The sequence below is a fragment of the Oncorhynchus clarkii genome, chromosome 33 (genome assembly GCF_045791955.1).
Source record: "Oncorhynchus clarkii lewisi isolate Uvic-CL-2024 chromosome 33, UVic_Ocla_1.0, whole genome shotgun sequence".
Classification (NCBI taxonomy): domain Eukaryota; kingdom Metazoa; phylum Chordata; class Actinopteri; order Salmoniformes; family Salmonidae; genus Oncorhynchus; species Oncorhynchus clarkii.
Genome location: NC_092179.1, coordinates 21,785,201 through 21,792,335, shown reverse-complemented (window position 1 = coordinate 21,792,335; position 7,135 = coordinate 21,785,201).

The window sequence follows — 7,135 nt, the reverse complement described above, 5'->3', positions numbered from 1 at the left end:
GTAAAGTGGAACCCTGAACATATAAAACTATAGAGAGCAATGTGTTCAGCCAACCTTGAATGTGTCATAGAAGCCTTTGGAGGGTCCCTGCCTGGTAGCATTTCTGGTTTCCTAGTAACCAGGCAGCCTAGTAATTGGACACATAAGGACATGGTATGACATCAATGCGGAGGATGGCTTGAAGGATCATGTTCAACTGGTGCTTCCTCCTAGGAACATTCCACTGCTCTCCTGGACCTTGATTACTGCATTCTTCTGGACCAGATGTATTCATAAGCCTGAGGATCCTCACACAAGTTCAATTGGAATATGTGTTTATTTGGTCGGTTTGGATGACTGAGGGAAATGTGAGAGGGGAGACCAAGGGACATGATACGGTGTATTCATCCTCCAAGCGGATACCTGGGTGTTGTTCCTTATTGGATACGAAGGTACAGAGGAAGTGGAGTCCATGCTTTTGGAACTTTTCTCCCCTCTCCTCTGTATCTTGATGCTGCTGGGATGTGTGTCAAAGTCCCAGGGCTTGGTGAAACCACACTCTTGTCCTCCAGTGGGACAGCAGCAGGGCCTCCCAAACTGCACAGTCCAAGCTGGGACAGCTTTCTACTTTCCACTCCCCCTGCCAGCCATCCGGGGACCTTTACAGCACTATCAGGTGAGCTGACTGTACTGAAAGTTGCCATTTAAATCCAAGGCCATTAATAATGTCAACTAGAGGCTGATATATCAATAGCTTGGTAGCGAATGCTTGTTTCAAACACGCAAGTGGGGACATTGTTTACTCATCTGGCTGGGGAGTTCTGGACTACACAACTACAATGGAATATGGCCATATAGGCCTGGCAGAATAATTAAGTAACTCATGGAGGAAAAGGGTTACTGAATGAAAGTTCATCCACTCCTTCAGGTCTCTTTGGCCAATGATGATGCAATACCAAGGTGGTTGGCGTTCACCGAGAAGACTGGCAAGCTATTTGGCTTGGCTCTGAGGGAAGATTGTGGGCAGTACCCTCTTAAAGTGTCCGTCGCAGGCCACTGTGTATCCATTACCTACTTTCATCTTCATGTCCTTAATGGAACAGTGGGAGAGGGGAGCCTACTCTCTACACACATAAAGTAAGAGGACATTGATCATTTTATATTCATCATATGTATTGATTGATTAAATTTAAAAATACATTCGGTCTGTGTTTCGGTAAAAAGCTGAGGGATGGGCCTGGAGAAATGTAACCACTCTCAAATTCATAGACAGAGCTATAGATGCAAGGAATGACCATCCATTATATAAAAATGAGAGTTTAAACCATGTTTTAAGGCTATTCAGACTTTGTTTACATTTCTATGGTTTACAAACGGAGTTAAACATGTTTGTATTTTGAGTTCTGATGAGGTATGACAGTTGAACTAAGCTCATTAGGCACTTATAAGTTATATTCTTCAAGATTCAATAGGTGTATATATAATTAATTTATATGTAAATAAATTGCATTTAAGGATTCCAGCTTTAAATAAAGTTGATCTGTTCAATTTATGAATTTGTTAATTTCCAATTTAGGAAATGTAGGTATTTAAATTCACTTTATAAACTGACCGAATTGAATAATACCTTTGACCCTAATCCTGGTTGGTGGTGTGTCTGACAGGGCCGGTCTCGTCTGCCCTGTGGGGGAGAATGTCATCTGGGCTGATCTAATGCTTCAGGTGGACCCTGGCAGTTTGGACGCAGACCAACGTGTACAGCTGACCAGCACAATGGCTGACTATCTGCGAATGGCTCCTGGCTCCGTCCACCTCCTCTCGTTGAGGGGCCCCACTGCACTGCAGAGAGAGAAAACCAGGGTGTGCAGGCAGGATCCCCTGACTGCTGACACTACCCAGGGAAAGGGGCAAGGGACCTTGGGAAGAGGGCAGGCTGCCGAGCTCTTGTGGCCGGTCGGTTGTGGGGTGGGGGAGCAGTTATCAGACTTAGCCCGGATTTTGGAGCATAGCATTGCCTCAGGTCGGCTGACCACCATGTTGGGAGTCCCGATACTAGGGTGGAGGGTTCTCTGCAAGGAGTTGCTTCCTAGGATCAGGAGGGGCCTGCAACCTCTGCATCATACAGCCACCCCAACTGTAGTTCTCCCACCACCAACACAGGTGCCAGAGTCAGTCAGACTGAAGCTTTCACACATACCTGCTCCAGAGCCTTCTACTAGTTTGATGATGTCATACCCCACAGCCATCCTGGAGAGACACACTGGGGCCCCAAACCTAGAACTAACACAGGCCTCAAGTTACCCTCTAACATCATCTGTTGCTTGTGAGGGTGTTTTGCAATCACCACCATCTGGCACGAGAGACGAGTTGTTGTCCATGCCTCTCAAACCAACCCTACTCCGCCCAGAGTGTTTCACACAATCACTGAAGAGGCATACATTTCACACGGCCACCAAAACTGAGATGGTATCAACTGTTAGTATGTCCAGAGAATCAATCCACTCACAGCTAATCGCGACATCTTCAACTAAATGTTTTCCAACACAGCAAACATACCCATTCCCATTCAGAGAACACAGACACGTTTCCATGGACACACACACCCATAGCGTAACAACATTTGCCTCAGCTCTTCACAACACTGTCTATTTAGCCTTTATAAGCAGGAGCCCAACTTTGTTGTCAGAGTATGATTCTAGTGGAAGAACAATGAACCCATCGACTTCACAAAGTACACCAACCATAAACCTGGTAGGCCAGAGCACCATCAGTCAAAGATATCTACCACTGACACTAGTCCAAACTGCACCACCATGGACAAAAGAGCACAGTAGACGTACATCTATAATGGAGCCCTCCCAGCTAACATTAGACCCACCTGCACAGCTAAGCCAATCTGCACAGAAGACTATGGTGAAGAGGACCACTATGGGGAAACTAGTGGGACCAGACTCTGTGCTTACTTCAATAAACCTGGAGCGTCCAGAGAGGACTGACCCCATTTATACAGACTCCCACTTGAGCTCCATTGTTCCAGCTTCTCACTTGTCTTTGCTTAGTGCTGTGGGAGTGCCAAAACAGTCCTCCATTATTTTGTCTATGAAAAGTATATCGGCGTCCCAAAGTATCTACTCTATGACGTTACTTGAGACCCCTTGGCCTGCTCCAATATTATTGGAAACCTTTCGCCTCCACAGTATTTACCCTTCATTAGTATCAGAGACCCCTAGACTTGAAAGCATTCTCTCTACAGGGTTACTGGACAACATCACTAAACAATCAAAGGGCACTCCTCAATCTCCATGCCCCCTTTCAAAGGGCCATGGATCCCTGACTGCATCAAGGCTAGCTGAGGATACTGGCCCAGCTCTTCTACCCACCTCTACTTTGGAAGGCGGGCAGTCAAAGTATAGCCTAGACTTGTTTGGTAAGTCTTATTCTTCCATCTGTGACTAACTTACTCTCTAACCCTCCTCATTGACTTGCCCTTTACGATCTGAGAGGATTTGGACAAGTGGCGTATGTAGAAACTCCTATCTATCCCATCCAATCAGAAGGTCAAAAGGGCAGAGGGAGGGGAGTAAGTCGGGGAATGTACTTTTTGTTTGCTATGTCATGTTGAAGGACATTTAAAGACGGACACAAAAATAGATAATTGAAAGGACCTGTATCTCTATACATTTTTCCTAGGGAACAACACGGGCATCACAGAGACTATGAAAGAGCCTGAAACTCACTTGTCCGACACATCCACTCCTCATCTCCATCAACTCCTGACTGTCCCAGGCCAGGATCTGACAAAGAGTCACCTCTCCATCTGGCTTGGCTCTAAGCTGACGCAACCAGCGACCAAATCTCTACAGTTTATACACGAGAGGTCTCTGACCATGTCTTCACTTACAGAACAGCAGAGGCAAATATTTATGCTCTCTTCTCTTGAGAAATCAAGGACCAAGTCTGCATCACCTTTGGAGGGTTCAACACTCACACCAAACTTACCTTCATTGGCCATGTTCTTAAAGTTAGAACTGGAGAAGACCATATCGCATACCACATCGTTGCCATTCAATCTAGAGAGGTCAGTGACCACAGTTTCACAATCTGAAAATGGGAGATTAGTAAGCACGCCTCAACAGGTTGACCTAAACCGTTTAACATCGACATTCAGTAGAGTAAATGGTAGGCAGTTAGCCTTTGACAAAACTCCTGTAACAACATACGTTTCCTCACCTCTTTATCTGTACGAGGACCTGCCCCGAGTGCCTTTGACTCACAGCGGTCAGCTTGTGACTGTCTTAGCAGATGACCATAGACCTAAAACCCACAGTGTTCAGATAACTGCAGGACCACTGGGTGACAGGCCAGGATCGCAGACAATTGACCTCAGCCAAAAGACACAGCATACTGGTGCACAATCCATAGCCTCACCATCACAGGTACCTCTCCTATCACCAATATCAGCTAAGCAATCCTGGCAAATGGAGAGCAACATGACTCTGGAGCCTTCCTTGACTCAAATACCATTAGCTGCTCCAGCCACAAGTGAACTGTACTCTGAAATAACCTCAGTACCAAGGACGGAATTATACGTAGATTCAGTGTTATTCATGATGACGCCAACAACGGCTGACTTTGAATCCAACTTTGACAGTTCATATAGTATTCCACAGGCAACTGTAGAGATCCTGGGGACAACAGCTCACGGCCAGCTCTGGCCAATAGAACTGTCTGCTGTTCAAAGACTATACACAGAATCCTCCCTCCTTCTGTTGCAGAGTCTGGATCCCTCTTACCCTCAGTATATCCAGTCCATAGCCCAGGAGAACACGCTGGGTAACTCCACTCAGACTTTTCCCACCGATTCTCTAGATTTCATGTCACAGAGTGCAGAGAAAGAACAGACTCCGCTCCCATCAAAGTTCAGTGATTTAGAGATAAGAGACCACTACTCTGATCCAGTTTACATCCAAACTGACACCTCAAGGCAGTTTTCCTCAGAGTCACACAAGGATCGTCCACAAACAGCTGCCATAACAGATAATAATTTAGAATACGTCTCTTTGCAGTTTCCCTCCAAGACCAATCAGCTTGTAACTGCTACATCGTTCTCATCCCTTCACTCTTCCCAAAGTCTACCCAGCATCTCAGTAACCACACAAACCTCCAGCATTCCAGCATCTGTCCTCAGTGCCACAAACAGGTCAGCTGTGTCATCAATGCACCAATCACTGCCCAGGACTCAAGGTATCACAAGCATGGGCAGAGCAATCACAGTGTGTCCAATCACAGGTTACTGCCCTTTGACCTCCCTACTGATTCTCAGCAACGGCTGGAGAGAGTATGACACAACTTCAAGCGTCTCATCAGGTCCAGTTGAGATGCGAGAGGTGTCTTTGGGCCTTGCTCCAACTGGAGTACTTAGAGCATCTTCTGCACCCATGTCTCCTTCAGCTGCCTCCTCAGGTTAGTGTACTACTAACTTTCACATCACATTTCTCATGCATAACTTCCTCTCTGTATGAACTTTGGCATAATGTAACGGTCTTTCTAAATATGTACTGATGTTATTCCAGGGCCCTCCAATCTTCCTCCCAAAGTTTTGCAGTCCATCCCACTTCTGGAAGCCACAGTCGGCTTCCCTTTCCACTACACAATACCATCAAGGACCTTTCTGGATCCAGAGGATGGGGCAGCAGAGTCCCTCTCCCTGGAGCTGACGTTCATAGATGGCCCTCCTGTGACTCTAGGGTCCTGGGTGGCCTTGGATGGACTTGAGCTGCATGGTGTCCCTCTGGAAGTGGACCTGCAGTTTGCCCCTCAGCAGCTGCTGCTGGCTGCTCGGGACAATCAGGGCCTGGCTGCCTGGCTCCCCCTCACCTTGGACCTCCACCGCAGCCATGCGGAGCCCTGCCACAGCTTTAGCCTCATAGCTCACCGGAGCCTTTACTCCCTCCTCAGCCAGCGCCACAGGGTGGAGCTTCTCCTGGACAAGCTGTCCCGCTTCTTCAATGACTCTGGCAGCCACCACCTTGCCGTGCTGTCCCTGGCACCTGGATCCACTATTGTGTCTTGGTACAACTTCACCCTATGCCAGGTGGGGGGTGATGGTGACGAGGGACGGTGCCCTGTGGGTCAGGTCTGGCGCATGTGGGAGGAAATTAGTTCAGAGGCCAGACAGAGTAGCCCTGCGTTCAGCCAGGCAATGCTCCCAGAGTTCCCCATCAGCAAGGTAGGCCCTGTGAGCTTCAGACGTGACTGTTTCTCCAGCCCAACTACTGCCACAACTATAGCCTCTAGTCCCACTCTTTCCCCCAGTACTCCATATCCCACTTCTATCAACACCGTCCCAGCCTCGGATCCCACTGGTGCATCAGTGCGACAGACAGACCCCTATCATTGGATGGCCAGTGTGTTGACAGCTCTACTAGTGGTCTGCTGTCTCTTTCTGGCAGTCACCGTTACATTTATAGTTTTCTATTTCTGTAGAAGCCGTGTGAGGGTAAGGACTCTTGCGATTTGGCCCTCAGAGGGGGTTGTCCCAGGTCACACCATGGATCTGAGGTCAATAAGGCCAAGGATGCCCCCCCTGTTCCAACCAGAAGTACCCCCACCTCCCCCAAGGTTGTGGCTGAACACCTCACCAGCCAGTGGAGAGCATCTCTCTCCCACATATCTCCAGGGCAGACAGCCTTATCAAAGACCAGTGTCTTTTCACCCACCTCCACAATACTAGTTCCCACCACAATACCCACATAACAGACCGTGGGAACACAAATCCAAAGAAGAAAAGCATACAAACAAATGAATCCATTCTTGGAAGTGAGGTTGTGACATATTCATACACACACTACTCATGCCACTACGAGGGTTGTTGAGACAAATGTGTTGCACAACCGTTTTGGAAGACAAAGTATTAATGGATCTTAGGAGGGCAATTATAAATGTGTCTTTTATACTGGAACGTTGTATTGCTGTGATAATCTACACACATTTGTACTTATGTACCAAAACGTACAACATAAAGCATGAAAATGGTTGTTTTTCATTTCATTGAGGAATCTTAAAGTAGAATTAAGATACAATATCCATCATAGCTGGATTTGACTATATTTCAGACAAAGACCTTCCAAATTGACAAAACAGTATTTTGTTATAT